At 45.7% G+C, this 27,563-nt stretch overlaps 1 pseudogene; it reads right to left on the bottom strand.

Moving 5' to 3' along the window:
- Positions 1-2,641: 2,641 nt before the first annotated feature.
- Positions 2,642-14,986, bottom strand: LOC142492381 (sec1 family domain-containing protein 2-like; annotated as a pseudogene).
- Between the last annotated feature and the right edge of the window lie 12,577 nt (positions 14,987-27,563).

The raw sequence follows: 27,563 nt of genomic DNA on the forward strand, positions 1-27,563 counted from the left end.
GCACGCCTCAGCACGGCCTGTCCGTCTATGGACTCGGCCTTAGAGTCAAGGACAGGAATATCAAAGGTCTGAGGAACAGCAGTGATTACACTTGGTACTGTAAAGGGTTTAGGGAAAAGTGAGCTGGTCCCTGAGGTGGGCGTGTGAGGGTTTATGCTAGGTACTGAAACATGGTTAGGAAACTTTGACAAAGATAACATTAACTCTGAAAGGGGAGCTTTTGATACAGAGGCAGGGAATTCAGATGTGCCATGGGCGGAAGCGAACCCTGCCTGACACGCAGGAGCTGGGGGCCCGTCAATTTTTGTGAAAAGTGAATTTGTCCATAAAGCAGGAACCCTAGGGTCAGACATGGGGAGTCCAGACATGGCAGGAGAATCAGAGAGAGCTGAATGTGCCTTGAAATCTAGGGTTTTGGAACTAGCAAGGGTTAACGCAGGCACAGCATTAGAGTCAGAGAAAAGGGAACTTGAGTTTGTAACAGGGGTCATGAAGAATTCCTCTTTTGGATCCTGCCATGCAACATCAGCTTGGGGATCCCAAGAAAATTGGGGTACCCCAAGGGGTCTTGAAGCGCAGAGGGACTGCCTCATAGCAGAGAGGGAGTCCAGGAACTGATCCATATTTTTCATGAGCCGGTCCAAGGTTAGGGAGAATCTTTCAGACTACGCCAGTATTTTGGACAGGGACATGTTTTCAGACAGGGACTGGCCCTCAGACAGGGACTGTCAGACAGGTCTCAGGAAGCAGGGTATGCAGACAGGAACAGCCTTTGGACGGAGTAGGCTCCAGGACACAGGAAGGGATGACGCTGGGGATCCAGCGCTTCAGCAAAGAGAACAAGGCAAGGCAAGACAGGCCAAACAGGGGTCCTTGTGGCAAACACAGACGCAACCAGAAAGGATTATGCTCCGCAAAGCAGAAAGGAAGAGAAAGTCTTTTAAAGCAGATAGGAACCAGTAGCAGGGGAGGCGGAGTGGAGGCACGGCCCCTGCGGAGGCTAGGATAGGCTGCAGTGAGTCCATAACAGGTGATTCCAATTGCCAAGTACAGGGAAAGCTTTGCCAAGAATCTCAATATCCTTGTAAGGGTGAGTTCTAGTCAAAGCCAGGACCGGAACCCTTACATTAGCATTTAAAATTAATTATTTGTTTTGTTGGCTAGTGCTTTTATTTCTTTAATAAATGGGTTGGCTAGTGATTTTATTTTTTTAATTGATTGGTTGGATAGGTGTTTATTTATTCATATTCTTATGTTTTGGAATAATATTATTTTAAATCTTTTGCTGTTTTACTGATAGATTAATATAATTGAATTGTAGTTGAGGCTTTTTAGCTCTTTTATTTTTGGGGAGTTTTGGTGCTTGTGTATTTCTTTTATTTTTGTGTATTTTTGGCCTTAATTATTTTGATTAGGTTGACCATTGACTGCTATAGTGGCTTATCATGCCCATATTATATGGGCATGATATACCACTGGGCCAATCAATGGGTAGAAGGTGAGTATAGTGGGTCCGGGGTGGGTGGGTGCTTATGTCTCCCGGGTGGGTAGCGGGGGACGGGGGTTAACCCCTTAATTACTATAGTGTTATTAATCACTACGGTGATTAAGGGGTAAGGGGCCATTAGATTATATTTTTTTCTTGTACTCTTGCTGGCAACGGAGGACAAGGACCTGGAGTATGCTGAAGAGGATGCCCTTCATGATGGCAGGGGTAAGTATAACATTTTATACTTTATTTATGCTGGCTGCATAATGTTTGATTTTATAATGGGCAAATGCACTATTATCCATATAAGGATAATAGTAATTTTGCCCATTACTATACAGTATGTGTTGTGGGGATTAGAGGAGGTGGGTAGTAGGATTGTTGTATTTATTTTTGTTTCTTGGGGGTAGAGGGATTGGGTGAAGGGGGTAGTACCCCCAAGGATGGATGTGTAGGTCTTCCGGGGGTTAGCGGGACTGGTTAACCCCTTCATTACCATAGCGGTTCACACCGCTATGTAGTAAAGGGGTTAACTCCTTCCACAACCTTCCAGGAAGGCCTAACCACCCACCCTGGGATTACTACCCCCTTCATCCACCCCATCTGCCTCAAGAAACAGGCTATTAAAGGTTAACCCCTTCATTGCCTTAGCCGATAAGGTAATGAAACTGTTTCAATAGTGTATAGTGTTTCATAGGAGATACCAGCACCCCATAACAGGTCCTGTATCTCGGGAAGCAGGGGGTCCCCGGACCTAAAATCAACGCGGTTCTGCTCCGGAAACCCCCTACTCATCTACAATAGTATTAAAATGTATATTAAAATCTTGTGATCGCTGGCGAGATTTGCGCAGGGAGAGGCGGCTCTCTCTCTCTGCAGCTGGAACAAATCGCCTGGTGCGCCCTTTTGAGAGAGGCAATCATCACGTCGCCGGCTACTCGCTCATTTTGGGAATTTTTCTATCACAGGTAATCAAGGCTTTCTGAATACCGTGATAGTAACGCTCAAAAAACTGGCGGCGTAAACGGCCCGGCGATTTATTTTATGACTGGTTATATTTTATGAAGGCCCCTTAATGTTTTTCTGTGAGACAAATTTTTAGCAAATGATATGGAGGAATGGGTATTTGCCTTTCCTTAATCCTGGCGGATATCAGCCCATAATGATCATGCTATCATTGTCTATTGGCAACAAGCAGCTGATGTGTTCCAGAGCAGAGTACTGTCTTCTTGCGGTCACGTTCACTCCAATAGTCATGAACATGATCCCCCTTTGGCAACAACCACATTCAAATGATGTTTCAAGAATTTCATAATGGTAAATAGGGTGCGGCTTTTGTGACACTCAGGGCACCCCAAGGGTTAATGTACATCCTGGACCATTCAAAGATGAAAACGGAATATCACATTTTAAATAATTTAGTTCCCAAATACGACTTAAGTAGTTAGCACCATTTTATTTTGTCATTAAACTTTGTTGCAGGATTCTCCTGTTGAATTAAAGAGCTACCTTGGGACTGAGGTTCTGATAGAACTCTGAACTAGTGTTGAGAACAGGAGAGGAGTGGGCATTATTCACATCGCAGCTGCAATTCGCACATTCTGATATCGACACCTGAAGGGTGGCGAGATGGGATCCACGATGTGACTGTGATGGAAAAATGTATTCTTACTACATCAGATTTAAGCCAGGTGTCTCCAGAGCAGCCACGCATTAATATCAGCTCCGGAGACCCCCTGCTTCAATCCTATGTAATAAAAATACATTTACAAGCAGCTTCATTACCTTAGCGGCTAACCGCTAAGGAAATGAAGGGGTTAAATACCCGTGACCTGTTTGGTGGGGGTAGATGTGATTTGTGAAGGTTGAGTTGCCCCAGGGTAGGTGTTTAGGCCTACCGGTATGGTTGCGGGAGGAGTTAACCCCTTCATTACCTTAGCGGATACTGCCACTAAGATAATGAAGGGGTTAACCACTCCCTCTACCCACCCGGTAGGCCTAAAACCCACCCTGGGCAAATCCAACCTTCATCCACCCACGTCTACCTCCAATAAACATATAAATACAATACAACAACCAATACTATCCAATACACCCATTGATTGACAATGTGGTTACCTATGCCCTCAATAAGAGCAAAGATAACACCAAGTAATCAATGGACACCCTACTACCCACCCTCTCTACCCCCAACAACACCCCCACCCCAACACATACTGTACAGTAATGGGCAAATATCATTGACGCACGTGCGCGCACTATATTACAGCCCTTAGAGACTGCAGGCAGATCACATGGGCAGAACTTAGAAAAAGACTGAGATAAGGACACTTCTATCCCGAGTGGTGCATTTTCCTACCGAACAGTATCTGACTTGCGATAATTCTTTCCGAATACCGTGATAACACAAACGTCAGACTGTGAGGTAGGTCATGCCAAACCGTTCAATATGGCAGTGATTTTATCGAAGCGACTATAATAGGCCCCATAGACTCAATGTGATTATGACAGAAGAAGGAAAAGGAATCAAATGTAACAAATCAATGCCAAATACATTATAATACATCATATACATTATACAGCAATGCAACATCAACTGTAAATGGGTTCCCAGCAATTAATAGGAACCTGTCTCTAGTTTACACTTACAATGAGTTAATTGTCATTTACATGTTACTGCACTATATTTGTGCAAAGCTAAAATAAACAAAGAAAGAAAGAAAGAGAAAGAAAGGAATAATATTGGTTTTAATCAATTGTATTCATGAATAATTCCTAATATTAGAGCCAGCTGTAACTGGAATGTGTTCCTTCTGAGGAAAATAAAGACTAAGGCTTCCATATGTTTTAGTAATTACCTTTTTTATATTAAGATGTATTCTTAAAAAGTTATTTCTTTTAATATGCATGAAAGATTTCCAAAATGACCTAAGCAATGATGCAGTCACCAGTCTTTTTAAATAAATGTATTGGTGGCCTTTGTATCGTTTCCTGACATTCAGCTGTAGCAAGTGTCCCCACAGGCTAATCCTAAAATGCATCATTTATTTCTTCTCTGACAGGACTCACTTTCATCCGCATGTTTTCTCTTCACACATTTGCAGTTCAGTTTCTGTTTCCAATTTGAGTAGTTGCAGTCTGCGAGGCATTAACATCCTAAGTGTGTTGAACGATTGTCTTCCTGGCTGCTGGAGTTGCTTCACCAGTCCAGGTTCTGAAACTGGGATGGCTGAGATATTGAAAAAGGCAAATCCCAAAAGGAACAAAATCGTACAGACACACTTGTGGCAGTCTATCCTTGTATTTGTTGTGTGCGGGAGTAATTCCGATCCTGGCTTCCGGTCTCCCTGGCTCCAGCAGGCCGATTTCCTAATTGTAGCTGAGCTGTACCTTTAAATATCAGACACTTCCCATTCTCCTTTGCTAGCTATAAAACAATCATGCGAGCCACATGCTTTCAGCTGACCTCTGAAATAATTCATGCTTGCTCCCCAGGCCTAGTTCGTTGGGGCTATATCTGACTTTGTTGCATTACGTTTACTGGGTCTAGCAGTTACCTGTTGCCCTCCCCCGGGCTGCCAGGCGCTGCTTCACACCCAGTTCCTCCCTCCTCTCCCCTGGATCTGGGCATGTTATGCCTCTTGCCATCCTCTCTCCAGGCCTGCTACTCTCTCCCCCCACCCCAACGTCTGTCCTCCACCCTGTATAAGCTGTCCATGCCGTGCTGCCGTGCCCTCCTCATGAATTTGAGGTTGTAACAATATTTTTTACTTTCTATGTTAGTGTAATAAAGCCAAAGTTCCTAACGTTACCAATCGTTACCAATTAATTACCTATGTACACACATGACAAGTGGAAGGCTATGTCTCCTATTTGCCGTGTCGGGAAGTAGCAGCTCCTGGCTTTTTGTGCCTCGCTGCAGCAGGCCAAATAACTAATCCCAGCTGAGCCTGAGACTTCCCAGCCTCCTTTGCTACAGTAGCTGTACAATCAGAACCCCCCACCCCCCGCTCCTCCTTTTCATACTCTCTTCTCCTTGGTGTGAGCCTCTTACTCTCTGCCACACACCTTCTACGTCATGATAATATATCCAAAGTTCCTAACATTACCATACCAATCGCTACCAATCCATTACCTGCGTAACACACGACAAACATATTTATTAGCAAAATCGACATTGCAATCTCACACCGAGACTTTCACCAAGAGAAATACTGTAATTGACAAACATACACCAACATGGATGAGATATGAATTATATACTCACAGTGAGGACACCAGTAAATATAGCCGTCCCCTTTTGCACCTCCGTACAACCCGCCATAACCCAAAGTGATATCACACAATTTTGGCTGTCATAGTAACATGCATAGTATACATAGTAACCCATATCCAAGTAACCGACGCAAAGGAAAGACAAAATGGCAAATAGGAGCTCAGTTGTACATGCTCTCTGTTAAACAGTATCCATTATGTCACACTGATGGGTCAGCTCCTGAGCAGTGAGACACAAACAAAAATATTAATAATTAAAAACCAGTGAAACAATATACTATATGAAACAATAAGCATGTGATATTACAATAGGGTTGCCAGATGTCCCGTATAGACAGGATTGTCCCTTATTTCATTGACTTGTCCCATTGTCCTGGAAAGGTCTGTCGAGACGCATCATTGTATTTAGCGCCATCCCATAAAATGCCCGAATGTAAAATTACTGTCATGAAATAAGTCATAAAAACTTAATTGATTTCTACTCTAGTAATAGTTATCTTTTCTGATAGGTGTCGCTTACTAAATTATTAAAATAATAAAGTTAGGACACTCCCTGGTCATCTCATAATACCAGGACACCCACCCCTACAGGTGTTACTTTTTCTCCCACCGCTACTTGTTAGTTCAATGCGCGTGTTTCCCACCCAGCCAAGAGCAGAGATGATAAAAAAACAAATAATATGGTGATCAAGCCGGAGATACCATTCATCACTTTATTATAACATGACCCTTTCATACTGGATTTTTGTGTCCCGTATTATAAAAACTTAAATGTGGCAACCCTATATTACAATCATGCAATACACAGAATTAATGATATACAAAAGGGAAGAGGTAGGGAGTGATCACAAAGCCATACTAATTGAGATGAATTAATGAACAAATATTTGGGTAATCAAGACGTGGGTGCAAACTGTGAACTGAAAAGTGAATCAGAAAAAACAAGGGAACACAAAGTGATTGTGCCCCAAAAAGAATTCACTAAACTGCACACCACTGGAATAAAATTTAACTTTTAATAAATTTACTTAAAACATATATTACCAAAGAAATGTGTAACGTGATTAAAAATAAATTAAATTAAATCAACAGTACCTAGCATCTATGTCGTCAAATAATTATAATAGAAATACCCCTGTTAACCAGCTAATGATGGTGGGGTATAGAGGGCATAGAATACTATGAGTCAGGGTGTAACCCCCTCTGGGTCAGCTAACAGACCAGGTGATAAAGGATGTGAAAGTCAGCGAGGAAAGGTTTGTAATAGTGGATGAATACACAGTCCACCTAGTATAGTAATGTGTTATTCAGGCACCTCAGTCATATACAGTATATGGTTAAATGCAGGTTAGAAGGTGCAAGCACCATGAGTGTAGATTGAATAACTAACACTCATGGAGCAGCTAAGAAGCAGTGTACGTGCAATATTGTCAGTCTCCTACTTGGACATGTTTAATGTAGTGTTAGTAGTCTCCTGGTTCAGTTTATACAGATCATGACACCTTTCTATTTAAGTCTAGTGTCGCTAGTCAGTGAGGTTTGATGTCATTTTTTCCACCTAGCTATATATGTGCTTTTACAGCTTATGTGCTGTGAATTTACTATACTGCTTCTTAGCTGCTCCATGAGTGTTAGTTATTCAATCTACACTCATGGTGCTTGCACCTTCTAACCTGCATTTAACCATATACAGGCATACCCCGCATTAACGTACGCAATGGGACCGGAGCATGTATGTAAAGTGAAAATGTACTTAAAGTGAAGTACTCCCCATTTCCCACTTATCGATGCATGTACTGTTCTGCAATTGTCATATACGTGCATAACTGATGCAAATAACACATTTATAACAGGCTCTATAGTCTCCCCGTTTGCGCACAGCTTCGGTACAGGTAGGGAGCCGGTATTGCTGTTCAGGACGTGCTGACAGGCGCATGCGTGAGCAGCTGTTTGCCTATTGGGCGATATGTACTTACTCGCGAGTGTACTTAAAGTGAGTGTCCTTAAACCAGGGTATGCCTGTATATGACTGAGGTGCCTGAATAACACATTACTATACTAGGTGGACTGTGTATTCATCCACTATTACAAACCTTTCCTCGCTGACTTTCACATCCTTTATCACCTGGTCTGTTAGCTGACCCAGAGGGGGTTACACCCTGACTCATAGTATTCTATGCCCTCTATACCCCACCATCATTAGCTGGGTAACAGGGGTATTTCTATTATAATTATTTGACGACATAGATGCTAGGTACTGTTGATTTAATTTAATTTATTTTAAATCCGGTTACACATTTCTTTGGTAATATATGTTTTAAGTAAATTTATTAAAAGTTACATTTTATTCCAGTGGTGTGCAGTTTAGTGAATTCTTTTAGGGGCACAATCACTTTGTGTTCCCTTGTTTTTTCTGAATTAATGATATATCCTAATAATGACGACATCAAAAGATAAAAGCCTGAACTGGATGACGCTGCCCCACGAAGCAAGCCATGTTAACTACAGTATGTAGCCCAGGCACTCCCAACCTCAATCCAAAACCTGGACCGTATTTATATAGTTACATAGCTACATAGTTACTTAGTAGATGAGGTTGAAAAAAAGCTGTGTGTGCTGAGCACGCGCATAGTAAGTGAAACTTCTTTGTTTTTTGTCACAGAAATTTTATTTGTGATGGTGATGTTTTTAATTAAAAATCACAAAACAATTTCACTTCCAAAACACAAAAGTTTGACCACATGTTTTAGCTATTTGCACATCTATATTTATAGTAACTGAATTCTTTGTGTCTGCGTGGGTCAGTCAGTGTGTGTGTCTGCGTGAGTCAGTGTGTGTGTGTGTGTGTGTGTGTGTGTGTGTCTGCGTGAGTCAGAGTGTGTTTGTGTGTGTGTCTCTCTGTGGTGTGTATGTCTCTCTCTGTGACCTACCCCCACCACGACTTAGCTGCAGACATGGGGAACTCTGTCTGAGTCTCCTCCCCCGGTGGAGCTGTGGGCTGTGTTTCCTGCTGCAGCCAGCCCCCCAGCGGAGGTACGGGACATGGGAGGTGCTCGGCAGCGGGGGAGTAGGCACATTACTTGGGGGCGCTGTTCGGCGCATCACTGGGGTGTGTGTGTGTCAGTCTGTATGTGTCAGTAAGTGAGCGTGTACGTGTGTCAGTCAGTGAGTGAGCGTGTACGTGTGTCAGTCAGTGAGTGAGCGTGTACGTGTGTCAGTTAGTAAGTGAGCGTGTACGTGTGTCAGTCAGTGAGTGAGCATGTACGTGTGTCAGTCAGTGAGTGAGCGTGTACGTGTGTCAGTCAGTGAGTGAGCGTGTACGTGTGTCAGTCAGTGAGTGAGCATGTACATGTGTCAGTCAGTGAGTGAGCGTGTACGTGTGTCAGTCAGTGAGTGAGCGTGTACGTGTGTCAGTCAGTGAGTGAGCGTGTACGTGTTTCAGTCAGTGAGTGAGCGTGTACGTGTGTCAGTCAGTGAGTGAGTGTGTATGTGTGTCAGTCAGTGAGTGAGTGTGTACGTGTGTCAGTCAGTGAGTGAGTGTGTACGTGTGTCAGTCAGTGAGTGAGTGTGTACGTGCGTCAGTCAGTGAGTGCATGTGTACGTGCGTCAGTGAGTGAGTGTGTACGTGCGTCAGTCAGTGAGTGAGTGTGTACGTGTCAGTCAGTGAGTGAGTGTGTACGTGAGTGAGTGTGTACGTGCATCAGTCAGTCAGTGAGTGAGTGTGTACGTGCGTCAGTCAGTGAGTGCGTGTGTACATGCATCAGTCAGTGAGTGCATGTGTATGTGCGTCAGTCAGTGCGTGTGTACGTGTGTCAGTCAGTGAGTGCATGTGTACGTGCGTCAGTCAGTGAGTGCGTGTGTACATGCGTCAGTCAGTGAGTGCGTGTGTATGTCCGTCAGTCAGTGAGTGAGTGTGTGAGTGTATGTGTCAGTCAGTGAGTGAGTGTGTGAGTGTATGTGTCAGTCAGTGAGTGAGTGTGTGTGTGTATGTGTGTCAGTCAGTGTGTGTGTGTCAGTCTGTGTGTGTGTGTGTCAGTCTGTGTGTGTGTCAGTCTGTGTGTGTGTCAGTCTGTGTGTTTGTCAGTCTGTGTGTGTGTCAGTCTGTGTGTGTGTCAGTCTGTGTGTTTGTCAGTCTGTGTGTGTGTCAGTCTGTGTGTGTGTGTGTCAGTCTGTGTGTGTGTGTCAGTCTGTGTGTGTGTGTGTCAGTCTGTGTGTGTGTGTCAGTCTGTGTGTGTGTCAGTCTGTGTGTGTGTGTCAGTCTGTGTGTGTGTGTCAGTCTGTGTGTGTGTCAGTCTGTGTGTGTGTGTCAGTCTGTGTGTGTGTGTGTGTGTGTGTCAGTCTGTGTGTGTGTGTGTGTGTGTCAGTCTGTGTGTGTGTGTCAGTCTGTGTGTGTGTCAGTCTGTGTGTGTGTCAGTCTGTGTGTGTGTCAGTCTGTGTGTTTGTCAGTCTGTGTGTGTGCTTCCTGCGGTTTCTCGTCTGAGGATAGCTGGCCAGCTCCCCTGCAATGATCCTACTCAGGTGCCCCACGAGAAGCACTCCTCTCTCACCCCAATACCCTCCATCAGGTGGTTGAGTCTCCGGATGTGAAGCTGTAGCTCGGGGGGCAAGGAGGGCAGCTCCACGTCCCCCAGCCCCGGGATCCTCTTCTTGTCTGGCCAGCTGCAGTTGAGAGCCTGCAGGTCTCCGCCAGGTAGCAGCGGGAAGAGATACGAGAAGGCCGGGGCCAGGAATAGGTGGGGGGAGATCGGGATCAGCAGCAGCGGCGCCCACATCACCTCAGCCGTGAAGTTCATGTTCCCCATCCACTCCTCCAGCTGCTGGTGGCCCCCTCGGCCTCCCCGGTGCTCACCGCCGTCACCAGCACGCAGTACTGGAAGGAGCTCTGGCTCACCACGTACCGCACCACGTCCACGGCCCCCGCGGAGAGCAGCAGCAGTTCGGCGCAGCCGCACCAGTGCAGGATCTCGGCTGTGAGTAAATGTTGAGCGGGGGAGAGGGGAGCGAGGGAGGAGGAGGGAAAGCCGTCCTCCTCATTCACCCGGCAGCGCAAGGAGGTCTCAGAGCTGTCCGTGAGCGTCGCCATGACTACCGCGCATGTCAGCGGGCGTGGGCAGCGGCAGCAGTTAGGAACGGCAGCGACGAACGTGTGGGGGGGAATGGCATGCGCAGGGGGGCTCTGTCTGAATCACCAGCCCGGCAGAGCGCGCGGCTGGGACAGAGAGCGGGCCTGGTCCCAGGAGCCGGTCAGCGGGTTGCCCCGGATGCCGCCCGTGCGCATCTCCACCTGGGGGAAATTGCGGACGTTAGGAGTGGCGCCGGCGGCTATCGCCGCCACCGCCGCATAAGTCTGCGGCCGTGTAGGAGGAGCGGCGGCCATTAGGAGCGGCCGCATCTGATTTGTGGAGCGGTTGGGATGTCAGTGTTGGGGTCGGGCTGAGCCAGAACACAGCCCGGCCTCAACTGCCAGCACTGACGTCACATCCGTTTAATTTCTGTCTCCACAATCCATTTTTGCCCCAGTTCAAATGAGGGGCCACTAAAGAAGTTTCACTTCAAAAGACATGCGTCCATCAAGTTCAACCTATACTAAATTTAGACTATAGATACTTTATCCTTTATCCGTACTTACTTATTGATCCAGACGAAGGAAAACAAAAAACCCCAGTGAAATATCATCCAATGATATCTCATAAGGGGAAAATAAATTAATTCCTGACACCAAGAATTGGCAATCAGATTACTTCCTGGATAAACATCCTTCCCATGTTTACTTATTTGGTATATCCCTGTATACCATATTTACAGATTTCACAATTCTCGATAAAACCATAGAACAGAAACCAATCCCTATTTATTTGTGTGTGAGGGAGAAAATATCAGTATTGCCAACCTGTCTCAAAGTCCAGTTCAGTCATATTTGTCTAAATGCAAACGCAGTGCACTCTTGTTCTGAAATATTTTGCATTTCTATGGAGACTTTGAGCACAACGACTAGTCTTGAAGCTCTTGATGACTAGGTTGCTGATAACACTAGAACTAGGAAGCATTTACTGGCTTGTAGTATCACAAAGCAGTTATTGACTTAAGTTGGAGGTATAAATGCTCTATTTTTCATTCTATTACATGGGGTTTCACATAGGGTGTATCTGCTAGACATGTTTTGCCTTCACAATGAGTTAAAACCCATTCACCACTCAAATTGTTTATATGGAACTTTAGAGGCCTTCCTATTAAACAGGTTAGTTGATTATCATGTAATAAAGGAATTAATTAAAACTCAAGAAATTATGCTTTGAAATGATCCCTTGTTATGTGTCTATACGGGAAGAAGAAGAAGACGAAGGACTGAAACAAGTAATTTCTTTGTAACATGTTTTACCAGGAAATAATACATTGAGAGTAACCTTGTTTTCAAGTATGTCCTGAGTGGGAACCCCTTGTTCCCAATTTTCCAATAACACAATTTAACTAAGAGGATAGAAACTTGTTGACTAATATGCACCCCCGGTGCCCTCCGGCTCCCAGAGACCCCCCTCCTTTGGATCAGCGTGGTCGCGGGTGCCGCCGGAGCAAGTGACGGACCCGCCGGCTATTTCCAAAGGTGGGGGCCGGAGCAGGGAGCGATCCGAGCCGTAGGAGGCTCAGCGGCGCACCGGGCTAGCGGGGGCCGCCATTGTTGATGCGTGTGTGATGGGAGCTTTGTGACAGGCTATGAATAATACACCACCAAATATATATCTGGGTTGAACTGGACGAGACTTAGATATGATAAAATATAATTTATTCCTTGAAAAAGGTGAACACACGAGATATACAAATAACAGACAAAATATGGACACTTACTTAAAGGTTAGGACAAGAAAAGCCATCAGGATACAGGATGGGCCATTTCTTCCATAATTCAGTTTCAGATGAAGACATCACAGCAATACATGAAGATCATGAAGACACATGAAGACATTTAAGTAAGGTCTGACTCTGGTTTAAATACCATTCCAAACCCATCTCTTAACCCTAGATGCTGAGTTGGCTAGAAAAAATCTCTTTGAAGCAGATTTTGGCTTCCATTGTAAGTGTGAAGTATCACACTTAAAAACACTCAGTTCCTTGGTTCTTGCCCCCAGTATAAACAATTAGGGCAGTTACCTTTTGATCACTGGCCTATGCTAATTCTTTCAGGATGCTCTCCCTGCCCTATTAACATAGCAGATGGAGTCTGCATTTTCAGAGCAGATCCAAAATCCTATATACACTGTAAATAACTTCATAACTTCGGTTCAGTAGTACTTACTGGCACGCGAGTCTTATTAATACATTCCGTCACGCATGACGCTCCCAATGAGACTAAATATTACCGTGTAGTACTAAAATGAAGAGAGATATTAATATCTGGCTCTTAGTACCAGCTAAACATCATGTGTCTGTAATCCTTATGTGCGAATCAGTCCCACGAATACACATATGTAGCTTTTAGCACGTTTAGCTGAGGACATCTCATAATATTCTTATATTTAATAAGGTCACTCATTCTGTAGCCCCACTCCTAAATCAGGGGCGTTTGGCCAGTCTACCAAATGGGGTGTCAGGCAGGATACTATGGCTTGTAAGTGTGAGTTATAACACTCCCAAACCACTCCAGCTTCCTGCAAACATTTGGTCGCATTCCTTAGTAGGCAGGCATCTTTGAGGGTAACTTAAACAAAGGGCTATAATCACTATTCAACTATTAACCCTTGCCCTCCCAGATGGATCCCAGTGTTTGTGTGGTGCAGTCACTGGAACAGACACAATACATTTTTACAGGGGAATAAACAGTTGGATGGCTGAAGCAAGGCAAAACCACATTACTGGACATCAGTCCAGTTAACCCCTTGCTTCCCAGGTGAGAGTAGAGGGTGGCCAAATGGGGTGTAACCCCTTTAATCCCGGGCCAAATCCCCTCTCTCTTGACAGCGTGCGCATGCGCCATGATCGCGCATGCGCGGTTGAAGCTAGGGAGTTACGGCGGCCATTAGAGAGTTGCGCATGCGCAGGAGAATTGCGCACGCTGCCCCAATATAGGACTAGCCTCCACGGGACTACAATTCCCAGGAGGCTAGGGGTGGAAGGCACCAGGTTCCTCAGCATGGCCAATAGGGCTGGAGGGTTGCCCTGTCAGGGATATGGATACATTTCGCTGGGTTTTGAGGAGAGAGTCAGTCAGCGCCAGGGGCAGCTAGGGGAAGGAGGTAGGGTGCAGGAGTCAGTGACTCCCTGCACTAGGCCAGCAGCCCCCGAGGCCCGAGATAGCCCTGAGCCAACCAGTAGTGTGAGTTGTGTCAGGGACAGGCCCCAGGTTAGGGACCCTGCCCCTTACTATTCAGAGCCAGTTAGGGACCCAGCGGATGCGGCGCGTCCATCCAGAGGTTTGGGCTCAGACCTTCGCTGTCGCTGCAGCAGCCATCTGGGTGGGATCGCCCCGGACGGTAGTTCCTGTATTCATCTGCCATCGGATCCTTTGCGAAGCTCCTTGGCAGGCCCGGGCACTGGTGTGCTTGGCAGGTAACCCTCACCAAGTGCACCAACGATACTATATTAGATTCACACAGACCAGTGGCTGAGCAGTCACACATATCTATCTCACTTGAAGGGTGGGGGACATATTGTGTGGGGTTACTGGACACGGGGTGGGATCCCCTGGTGAAGGGGGTAGCGTCCTGCGAGATGCAGTAGTTCGTGTCTCCTTTAGGGAGAGACACCTGTTGATTGTTATGCATTAGTACGGTTGCACTAGTAAAGGCATTGGTTGTTTTACATACTGTGTGCTGAGTGATATATATTGTCCTGCGAGGAACCACTCCCCCTCTGGTGGGAGCCATCGCAGGTGGAGGCGCTGCATCGAGTACGAGGTTACTCATATTATAATTGCCCCAGGTTCCCCGTGGCGGAAGCTCAGCCCTCCCATGAGCCAAATAGGTAAAGCACCACACCTGGTAACGCCAAGTTCTCCACACCTACACTCTATCTGCGATTGGGTGGAGGAATACCCGTTACATTTGGAGGCGCTGCTGAGATCAGACCTGGGGTGCCGTATTCTATTTTTTTGTCAAAATTGTCCACCATGTTTGTAAAGTCCGGACACGAGCTCCTCGCCTGGGCCTTGAGACAAGATTTTAATCCCGCCGTGTGGTAGCCGTAGGAGGCCTTCCCGCACCTATATCCAACGTGGAGGTCTGTGATCATATGCGTAAAATTCCAGGGTGGCCGTACGCATGTATTTTAGATGAAGAACAAGACCCCACGTCCATGTGCAGATCGATACTTTTTGTGGTGTCACCCACGTGGGATATATGCCTGTCAGAGGCACCGTCCACCCTGTTTATGCCAAGGGGCCCCTGTGAGGGTTACCCTTTAGTCGACGCTGACCTAGTACGATGGCAATTTTCCCCAAGCTGGAAGCGTGCACGTGCCGCTGCGCTCAAGGCGGCGAATTACCTTGCAGAAAGCTGTCCGGGATTGGCGGGAAAACCAGAAGTCTACCCCTCTTTCAATGCCGAGAGCCCTAGTGTAATTGCTGAGACTGTGATTAAAATGGAGGCTCCCTCAAGCCGTGAGTCACACCTAAGATGGCGGCTCCCGCCAAGTCCGGAGAGCACCAGGACTGTGCAAGAAATTGTTGCAGAGTATTGTCCGGGTTGGGTGCGAAAACCAGAGCCCCGCCTCTGCACTGAGAGTAGCGCAGCACAGAGTCAGAACCACTCCTTGAAAGAAGGTGCTCCGCCTCTGGAGTCCACCAGGGGGAGCCAGCACAAGGATGCTTAATCAGTAACTGCTGTCTCCACTAAGAACAGAAGGATAGTTGGTGAAGATAGAGCACAGCTGCAGACGCCCTGCAATGTGAGGCAGGGAAAACAAAGCCAGGCCACTCCGCAATAGTAACAAAAAGTGTATTAAGCAAGCAAACACATACAGGGAACAAAAATAGAACAGATAGAACGCACCTACGCGTTTCGTACAATAGTACTTTATCAAGGTGAAGCAAGAGTAAAATAACAGCCTATTTATACCCACCTTAAACACTTTTAATCAACTGGGTTGCGGCGTCATGCGCCGGCAGCTGCAAGCAGTCGCGGCAGAGTGACGCGCATTCACAGGGATCAGGGTGTATCAGGCAGTACACAGGGGCTGCCACGTGACCTCCGTCGCATCATAGGGATGACGTCATCAGCGTGCGGCACGTAGGCCAGTCACGCTGACGCAGAGTCCATCTCTATTAGTTCGGGATATGTCACGTGATCCTAATAGTTTTTTTACAACACAAAACTTTATTAGTGAAACATAATATGTAAACAAACAGTAAAAAAACATTAAAAAAACCAAATCAATGGCTGGTTGATATGATTTCACAAACTGAGTTTTAACAAGAGACTCATTAGACTATTAAGTCACAGACTCCCAGTCTAGGTATAATATATATTGTTGTAGAGATTTGATCTATATACTTTCATTGAATAATATATTATAATAATAAACAGATACAGTCATAATACCATACCCATTCCTGGGACCGAAATAGAACCTTGCTAGTTCATGGAGGCTTGTAAAACAGATGTATATATATTGTTATTACATCATGATAAAAAACAGTTTGTAGAAATAGAAAACTTGAAGTACAATATACATTTTGAATTTCTAATACATCTAAGAGAGGAGAAATATGATACCTATTATGTGTCTTATATACTTTAATTAAGATATGAACACAGACTGGGATTGCATAACCAATATTAAGCATTAAGCAATATCAGACAGTATTTGATACAACTATGATCATTGAAGACCATTATAATAACAAAATATATATATGAAATCAGTATAACATAGAATTAATGAAAAATTCATTAGAAAATTATTACATTATTAAAGAAAAAATTAATAAAATAAAAGTGTAATCAATCAATCAAAATTATTTAATTATTAATGTTAATTTCATAATTGGTAATACATTTGTTAATCAAAAGAGGGGGGGAATAAAAATCATTTACTGTGATATATTCATAAAGTCAACTAAATTAATCGTTTAATAATCATAAAAAATCACAAAAAATGACTTAAATCCCACTCTGTGTTCATACCCAGGGGTATTCTGGTCTTTAGGGTGAAAATCCAATAGGATTCACGTCTGTCTAAATACTTAGTCCTGTCACCACCTCTTGGGAGCATAGGTATTTTTTCAATTCCTTGGAATGAGAAGGAGTTAGTGTTACCTAGTGAGCAATTATGGAAATGGTTAGACACTGGGTGACTCTGATCACCCATCCGTATTAGACGTAAATGCTCCAAAATTCTGATTTTTAAACATCTTGTTGTTCTCCCGACATATTGTCGCCCACATCCACATTGCAGAAGGTAAATTACAAATGTTGAATTGCAATTTATGAAGGATTTTATGTTATAATTTAAACCAGAATTAAATGAGCAAGATTGTTTGCCATTTTTCATTTATGTCTTCCTATGCTGTACTACCATCTGATCCTACTATAAGATACCAAAGGGAACTTAGATATTTGTTAGACTTGGGTTCAATGCTAGGTGTCCTGAATGATAATGACATGGATTATCTGTACAAACCCTTCCCTGTCACACCCGTGTTTCACCATCTCCCGAAGATTCATAAGACATTGGTCTCCCCACCTGGGAGACCAATTGTCTCCAGTATTGATTCTTTGGGAGATGGTGTCTCACGGTATGTGAATCACTTTCTACAGCCCATGGTACAAGAGCTCCCGTCCTATATTAGAGACAGTACTCATTTAATAAATACACTGGAGGACTTTAAATGGAAAAGCAATTTACTCTGGGTGACATTAGACGTTACGTCTTTATACACCGTGATATCCCACGAACATGGTTTGACTGCTGTGGATTATTTTTTAAACAAATCAGATTTATCACCAGCACAAAACACTTTTATTTTGGATGCGATTCACTTTTTACTCACTCACAATTTCTTTTTGTTTAATGGGGTTCACTATCTCCAAACACGTGGAACGGCGATGGGGACAAGCTTTGCCCCCTCCTATGCCAACCTTTTCATGGGTTGGTGGGAGCGGTTCCACGTGTTTGGAGACCTGAACATTTATAGGGAGCACATTTTATTTTATAAGAGGTATATCGATGATCTGCTGTTTGTTTGGGAGGGTGACGTCACTACTTTGCACAAATTTATTTCATCACTAAACACTAATAGCTTTAATCTCACTTTCACTTATTCGTTTCATATACAACACATAAATTATTTAGATCTTTGCTTATATGTGGACACAACTTTAAATATTCAAACTACATTATATCGGAAACCCAACTCAAGAAATACTTTTCTGAGACCCAGCAGCTGTCATCCTTCAAACATGTTCCGCGGGATACCCAAGAGTCAATTCATCAGAGCTCGGAGAAATTGCTCGAGTGAGTCTGACTATAATCATCAAGTAAATGACCTATATTTAAGGTTCCTCAATAGAGGTTACAATAAAGCGGATCTGGACAGATCACTAAAGGAAGTATCCAACTTAGACAGAAGTTTGCTGTTGAGGAAAGAACAAAGACCGAATAGGGACAATGTTAGCCCCTCATTTATTACCCCGTATAGCAAACAAGCGCCAATAATTAAAAACATCTTAAAAAAACATTGGAATGTGCTAACCCTAGATCCAGTATTGAAACCACATATCATTTCGGGTCCTAACGTAGTATACAAAAGAGCCAAAACTTTGTCCAATAGCCTGTCCCCTAGTCTCTTTGAATCTAATGAAGATAAAAAAGCAATTCCTAATTTACCCCTCGGTACATACTCCTGTACACATTGCAAGGTATGTTTAAAAATGAAAAATGGCAAACAATTTTGCTCATTTAATTCTGGTTTAAATTATAACATAAAATCCTTCATAAATTGCAATTCAACATTTGTAATTTACCTTCTGCAATGTGGATGTGGGCGACAATATGTCGGGAGAACAACAAGATGTTTAAAAATCAGAATTTTGGAGCATTTACGTCTAATACGGATGGGTGATCAGAGTCACCCAGTGTCTAACCATTTCCATAATTGCTCACTAGGTAACACTAACTCCTTCTCATTCCAAGGAATTGAAAAAATACCTATGCTCCCAAGAGGTGGTGACAGGACTAAGTATTTAGACAGACGTGAATCCTATTGGATTTTCACCCTAAAGACCAGAATACCCCTGGGTATGAACACAGAGTGGGATTTAAGTCATTTTTTGTGATTTTTTATGATTATTAAACGATTAATCTAGTTGACTTTATGAATATATCACAGTAAATGATTTTTATTCCCCCCCTCTTTTGATTAACAAATGTATTACCAATTATGAAATTAACATTAATAATTAAATAATTTTGATTGATTGATTACACTTTTATTTTATTAATTTTTTCTTTAATAATGTAATAATTTTCTAATGAATTTTTCACTAATTCTATGTTATACTGATTTCATATATATATTTTGTTATTATAATGGTCTTCAATGATCATAGTTGTATCAAATACTGTCTGATATTGCTTAATGCTTAATATTGGTTATGCAATCCCAGTCTGTGTTCATATCTTAATTAAAGTATATAAGACACATAATAGGTATCATATTTCTCCTCTCTTAGATGTATTAGAAATTCAAAATGTATATTGTACTTCAAGTTTTCTATTTCTACAAACTGTTTTTTATCATGATGTAATAACAATATATATACATCTGTTTTACAAGCCTCCATGAACTAGCAAGGTTCTATTTCGGTCCCAGGAATGGGTATGGTATTATGACTGTATCTGTTTATTATTATAATATATTATTCAATGAAAGTATATAGATCAAATCTCTACAATAATATATATTATACCTAGACTGGGAGTCTGTGACTTAATAGTCTAATGAGTCTCTTGTTAAAACTCAGTTTGTGAAATCATATCAACCAGCCATTGATTTGTTTTTTTTAATGTTTTTTTACTGTTTGTTTACATATTATGTTTCACTAATAAAGTTTTGTGTTGTAAAAAAACTATTAGGATCACGTGACATATCCCGAACTAATAGAGATGGACTCTGCGTCAGCGTGACTGGCCTACGTGCCGCACGCTGATGACGTCATCCCTATGATGCGACGGAGGTCACGTGGCAGCCCCTGTGTACTGCCTGATACACCCTGATCCCTGTGAATGCGCGTCACTCTGCCGCGACTGCTTGCAGCTGCCGGCGCATGACGCCGCAACCCAGTTGATTAGAAGTGTTTAAGGTGGGTATAAATAGGCTGTTATTTTACTCTTGCTTCACCTTGATAAAGTACTATTGTACGAAACGCGTAGGTGCGTTCTATCTGTTCTACTTTTGTTGCCTGTATGTGTTTGCTTGCTTAATACACTTTTTGTTACTATTGCGGAGTGGCCTGGCTTTGTTTTCCCTGCCTCACATTGCAGGGCGTCTGCAGCTGTGCTCTATCTTCACCAACTATCCTTCTGGACTTCTTATCTGATGGACTGCACGCTACTGATCCTGAGAGTGCCCCCCCCGGATGTGCAGGTAAAGTGCCAATGTGCCTTATTTAAACCCTGCTATTCAATGGACATAGTTCCTTCAATTATATACTGCTAGGGTGTTTATTGTGTACATCACAGTGGCTGTCCCAACTGACTCCACTTGTCACTTCCCCTACAGCTATTACGCATTATTGCCTTATTGAGGGGCACTCCGTCGTCGCCAGACCACCAAGCTTATGGTCTCAATCACAATTATGTTACAGAAGTTACCGGTCTGATTCTGAGCACCACATATACCACATTTCCTCCACTAAGAACAGTACAGGATGCAGCGAACCACATCCGCAGTTGTATGGTGTTTGGCCAGCAGAGGGACTGTATCTATCATTTCTTTTGTGCCCGTGCTTACAGAAAGACCGTAAACACTCCGGTGGTATTAACTTTGATCCCTATCAGCGACCACGAGGGGTTCAGGTAGTGAAAGTCAAAGGAAAAAGGTACGTCCGGTGTCGATGCCCCGTGTGCTTTTCCTGATGGCGAATTGAGCTGGGGACCCAAGTGTGCCTGCTGCGATGCACAGTTCCTAAAACCAGTGCTGCTGTGTGCTACGGAACCCGCAGAGGAAGATGCGGCTAACCAGCCCACCTCAACTACAGAGGGCCCGTGCGCCCTAACCACGGTTCCAGATTCGGTTCCAATGCCGGAATCACAGATGGAACCACAGATGACAAGTGAAGCTGAGGACAAAGAGTCGTTTGCCTCACCTGCTATGGGCCCGTGTGCCCTACTACGGACAGTCCGGCCTAAGATGATGGTACCGTCGGTCCTAGGCTTGGGATCAGTACCTAACGACGACAAGGGTGAGTTGACTGCCTCAGGGGTGTCGGGTGTGAGCTTCCAGGTGACCGCGGAGCACAGTAGCTTCTTAAGTCTGGTCTGGCCACCAGGGCGACTGGCTCCATTCGGCATCGTGTCCTGGTGGAGGTGTCCCCCTTAGAAGACTGCTGTTCAGTGGTGCGAGCGGACCAGTACCCACCGCCTATCGTCCAGGTGAAGAGGAAAGACAGCAGCAAACCAGCCGTGGTGATGCGCTAGCCGGCAAACCACCCATGTGAAGCTGAAGCATATGCTACGGGCCCTGCTGTGGACCCGCTGTGCATCGACATCCCTCGGCAGCAAGCTCTGGTGCGGCCGGAGCCGCGGAAGAGTTCCCCGGCCGTGGCGACTCCCAGTGTGTCGGAGGGACATCCGGAGGAAGAGGAACCCATCGCAAGCCAGCGGAGTGGTGAGGAACCTCCTTACTCCCCACAGGCTCTGATGGAGGTGGCCGTGGAAAAGGCCCGAACTAAGGCTCCTGACCTGAGTGTGAGCCTGTGTGCTCCAACCCAAATGGTCCCAGGACTGGGATCCAATGCTCCCGAGCTCCCAGAAAGTGAGTGGACTGCCCCAGAAGTGACTGATGGAGCCAACAAAGACTGTGCTGTGGCCACTCTGGTAACTATTGCCTTCTTCATGCGCAACATGGAGCGCTTTATTCATCATGTGGTGGACAGAGGAAAAGGTCCGGGCCTCCCTGTAAACCACATATGCGATGCGGATGGCTGGGTAAAGGTCTGGCCAAGACACATTGTACTATTCCTTCCACCAGGGGGAGGAAGTAGTAAGGACCCCACGACTGTTACCCCAGAGCAGGATCTCCAAGAGATTATCCCGGCGGAGGCTCACAAAAGTCAAAGTGAGGTACCCCCACGTGATCAGTTAGGGGCACCCCACGCTTGGTCTCGGCAAACAGCAAATACTCAGCTGGCCTCGGGTATTACTGTGGGTGTTATGTGGTGTACCAAGTCATACAAAGCTCATGTGATATATTGTATATTCTATGTACTGCATTTTTATTATATAATGTTTGTACATGGTTATGTCTGCTATCCAAGCAAGGTCGTTGGGATTTCACCAGGGAGAGAGTGTAGCCCCGGTGCCCTCTGGCTCCCAGAGACCCCCCTCCTTTGGATCAGCGCGGTCGCGAGTGCCTCCGGAGCCAGCGACGGACCCGCCGGCTGTTTCCAAAGGTGGGGGCCGGAGCAGGGAGCGATCCGAGCCGTAGGAGCCTCGGCGGCGCACCCGGCTAGCGGGGGCCGCCATTGTGGATGCGTGCGCATGCGCCGTTATCGTGTATGCGCGGTTGAAGCTAGGGAGTTGCGGCGGCCATTAGAGAATCGCGCACGCGGCCCCAATATAGGACTAGCCTCCACGGGACTACAATTCCCAGGAGGCTAGGGGTGGAAGGCACCAGGTTCCTCAGCACAGCCAATAGGGCTGGAGGGTTTCCCTGTCAGGGATATGGATACATTTCGCGGGGTTTTGCGGAGAGAGTCAGTCAGCGCCAGGAGCAGCTAGGGGAAGGAGGTAGGGTGCAGGAGTCAGTGACTCCCTGCACTAGGCCAGCAGCCCCCGAGGCCCAAGATAGCCCTGAGCCACCCAGTAATGTGAGTTGTGTCAGGGACAGGCCCCAGGTTAGGGACCCTGCCCCTTACTATTCAGAGCCAGTTAGGGACACAGCGGACGCTGCGCGTCCATCCAGAGGTCTGGGCTCATACTTCGCTGTCGCTGCAGCAGCCATCCGGGTGGGATCGCCACGGACGGTAGTTCCTGTATTCATCTGCCATCGGATCCTTTGCGAAGCTCCTTGGCAGGCCCGAGCACTGGAGTGCTCGGCAGGTAACCCTCACCAAGTGCACCAACGATACTATATTAGATTCACACGGGACCAGTGGCTGCGCAGTCACACATATCTATCTCACTTGAAGGGTGGGGGACATATTGTGTGGGGTTACTGGACACGGGGTGGGATCACCTGGTGAAGGGGGTAGCGTCCTGCGAGACGCAGTAGTTCGTATCTCCTTTAGGGAGAGACACCTGTTGATTGTTATGCATGAGTACGGTTGCACTAGTAAAGGCATTGGTTGTTTTACATACTGTGTGCTGAGTGATATATATTGTCCTGCGAGGAACCACTCCCCCTCTGGTGGGAGCCATCGAAGGTGGAGGCGCTGCACCGAGTACGAGGTTACTCATATTATAATTGCCCCAGGTTCCCTGTGGCGGAAGCTCAGCCCTCCCGTGAGCCTAACAAGTAAAGCACCACACCTGGTAATGCCAGGTTCTCCGCACCTACACTCTATCTGCGATTGGGTGGGGGAATACCCGTTACACACATACTGTACTATGATCAAACCTCTTCTCGGGGACCACTGGGGGCACCAGGTTTTAGGATTAACAAATAGAATGGTAAACACAGGTCAATGCAGAGGAAGTGCACATGATTAGCATATTGATTGGCTGCCCCAAAAATACTGTTTTTGTTCAGGGACTCGAGGAAAGGTTTGAGAACTACTGAGCTATGTAACTTGTAGGCTCATCCTAGAAAGAAATAGCTACTTAAAATAAAACAGTTATACCAAACATTCATTACAGCTGTGGGACAGTGTGGGCATGCAACACAACCGGACCACTCCAGGCTCTCCCATGATGCTACTGTTCAATAATCCCATGTTCAAACCTGAATGTGAGTGTCAGAGATATCACTGGTGGACAACCCATGATATATTTAAAATTATGGACCTAATAACCAGATCTAAGATCAAATCATTTTCTCATTTAATGGGATTGCACCACATCACACCAACTCAGAACTGTTCAAATATATCCAAATCAGACACTTTATAAACCATCAATTAGCAAGTAACAAACCCAGTAACACTACTATATACGCAGAGATATGTCTATCTGACCCGTTAGGTAAGGGCTTGATCACCATGTTGTATCAAACTATTCTCCGTCCCAGCATAGATAATAGTATGAACTATATTAAATGCTGGACAGAGGATCTGGGTGAACCCCAAGACCTGACCACATGGGCAGACATTTGGGAGGCAGTGTCCACCATAGCTATAAACATAAATATAAAAGAGAATGAATACAAAGTATATCTATATCTATCTATATACTACTGTATATCGCTGGTACCTCACACCGGATAGGATAAACACAGTATATAATATAACACTACCCCTGTCTTCTTCTGGGGATGTGGACAACAAGGCACAATATTACATATATGGGTGGAATGCCCAGTGATAGCATTTTTGGTTGGAGACTTTGTCCCTTATGAGTAGAGTTTTGGGAGTACCAGTGAGACTTGATCCCTGGTCGGCCCTCCTAAGCCAATTCAGAATCTGATTTGTCCTGGTTGGAAACTCAGGTCCCACATTATAGCAGTCATTATAGCTGCTTCCTGGAAAGGCCCACGTCCGACTCTGCATAAAATAATAAACAAGATATGGCGGGCATTACATTATGAAAAGATCACTGCATATTTGAATGGCACCAAGTATAAATTCAGAAATGTATGGGGGTCATGGTTGAGGAATATGGATGACCACTGGCTGGATCCATTGTCACTTAAACTTTGAGCTGGGGAGACCTGGGTTGTGACATGTGTTGTGTACGGAGATAGACATTGTCCCCTGATTAAAGAACGACTGCACCAATTAGAATTGTACGGGAATTAACGGCAAACCCATGTGTATGTAAGGATTAGAAGCCAGAACTGTATAACGACAATGATACTGAATTACGACATTAGACAGATTTATATGTTTTTCAAATTGATCTATTATTTAACTATGTGATTTACCCATGTCCACCCCCCACGCCAACTATCTATATAATTGTATTCCTTTTTTGGTTTCTGTATCTTACATTACGCAACATTAGATTGTATAAAATGTGTATACAGTAATACTATTGTAGCGGTGTCCCCTACCCTACCTTGCGGGCGGGGAACTGTTCCACTGCTCTGCGGCTCCTCAAAGAAACCGGGTACTGGTGGCCATCTTGGAGGTGACGTGCATGCGCAGAAGTAGCAGTGAACGGTGGCCATCTTGGATGTGGCACCGCAATGCATTTCAATGGAGATCACTGCAGCCATCTTGGATGGGGCACCGCCGGAAGAAGCAGAAAGGAACCCAGGATATCCTCCGCGGGTATTGAGGGTGATTTTCAGTCCTGACAGAGCCAGGAAGTAGGAATGTAGTGTCCAGGGAGCAGTCAGCTTCCTGGACTAGGCCAGACCTTTCCTCTTAGGCCTCAGATAGCCCCTGTCACTCTAGTAGGGTATTGCAGGGCCTGCCATACTATAGGGATCATCCCTTACTTTAGAGGCTGTAGTGTTCAGGGACTTTGTGTGAGACACTCCAGCTGAAGCTCGCACCACGTGGAGGCATGGACCCTAAGGTGTGAGGGGATTTATGTTGGAGGCCCTGCTGCGTGGAACCTGATCCAACTCAGCTTCACAAGTATTCCCTGTTTGGGCCGTGAACCAGGAAGGTACCCACCGTGCACCCACTTCATAGGGGGGTAGCGCTACTTTACACTTGGATTGGATTGTGCTGCGGACATCAGAGTTTCAGGTACGCATGGCACCTCACTACTTTGGGGAAAAGCCAATATTATTGTCATGTATTATCGTGTATTGTTATTTTGGTGTCATTATATTATGTATCAGTAAAGTACAGTATGTTTATATACGTTGGTTGTATTATTAGTGAGCATTGTGTCCTATGAGGAATCAATCCCGCCTACGCTGGATGCTCTTAGGTGGAGGCGCTGCACTGCGAGAGATAGCATCCCAGGCTCCCCAGGAGCGCAGGCTTTGGCATCCTGTAACCGCACAGGTACAGCAGCACACAGATTCCCTTAGGCATAGGGAAAGGGGGCTACACTATCTATATCTATATAATTGAAAATTGTGAGATTGTTAGTAGATGTGGTGAATCTGATTGGTCCGTGGGTCCACCCGCCCCCTCCCCCCCCCGACTCTCACTGTGACACACACATACACACACACAGACATTGGTCCCTGTGTCCACCCGCCCATAGTCAGCCTCCCACAAGACTCTCATTGGCCAAAAGGTACAGTGACATCACCTACTCCACTGTGAGACACACATACACACACATACACTGGCGACACACTTTATTCGAGCTCGGCTAGTCCCACGAATTCGGGTATACCCGGGTGTATTGAGGTTTGTGACTGTTTTCTGCCCGAGTGCATTGGGTTATTTTCCAGGCAGGGATTGAAGCATTTTATTCCCGCTGGCTGCAATACTGCACAGTATATATATATTTATACTGCATTACAATTCATGAATTTATGCCATCTGGTAGACACGCGAAGCATTGCAGCCTATTAAATCCTAATCATTATCATTTAACAGATCAGCCGCCCGTCAGCCAGGCATGAACCCAGGCTGGGAAGGCAAACGCAACAGGGCTTGTCAGAGGTGAGGAGCGGCGCAATCCAGGTATCTGCCAGGTACATACTGGGTATTTGCTCGAATAAAGTGTGTCGGTGCAGTACTGCCACAGACTCTCACCATACCTCCTGAGACTGTCACCCCCCTGCGGATTCACACACTGACCTTGGTAAGTGTAACTCACTTAACAACCCCCTCACCCACAGCTCACCTCCCCGCTGGCTCCCCCTCACCATCACCCCCTCTCACCCATAGCTCAGCTCCCCGCTGGCTCCCCCCCACCATCACCCCCCCTCACCCACAGCTCACCTCCCCGCTGGCTCCCCCCCACCATCACCCCCCTCACCATGACCCCCCCTCACCCACAGCTCACCTCCCCGTTGGCTCCCACCCCACCATCACCCCCCCTCGCCCCCCTCACCTCCGCGCTACCTTCCCCCTCGGCACACCTTGCCCCCTCACGGCGCCCTTAACCCTGCTTGGCCACATGGGAGAAACGCGGCTGACTGTCCCCTGGGGCAGCCGGTGGGGGGGGAACACGGGGAGCCTCCAGCCTTCCCCCGCACATGCCTCCAGCCTTCACACAAGCGACACCAATGCGGTAGCTGCCACCGGCTCACCCCCCTCCCCCATAACCCCCCCTCATAACCCCCCTCACCCGCAGCTTACCTTCCTCCTCGGAGCGCCTTCCACCCTCAGCGGACTCCCTTCACAGACGGTACAACTTACCAGCCGCTCCGCACTACTCCACCGTATCGGACACCACAATATTAAAATGGCGCTCCCCACTACTCCATCCTGTCAGACGCACAATTTCATCTGTGCACCCCTCTTACCCTATAATAAATACAGCCTTCTCTGACGTTGACCTGACCTGCCTTTTACTCTTTTAGCAGCCACCAAAAATGGAAACACACAACCTTTTATACCACCACCCCATTTTAAAA

This window comes from Ascaphus truei, chromosome 4 (genome assembly GCF_040206685.1).
Source record: "Ascaphus truei isolate aAscTru1 chromosome 4, aAscTru1.hap1, whole genome shotgun sequence".
NCBI lineage: Eukaryota > Metazoa > Chordata > Amphibia > Anura > Ascaphidae > Ascaphus > Ascaphus truei.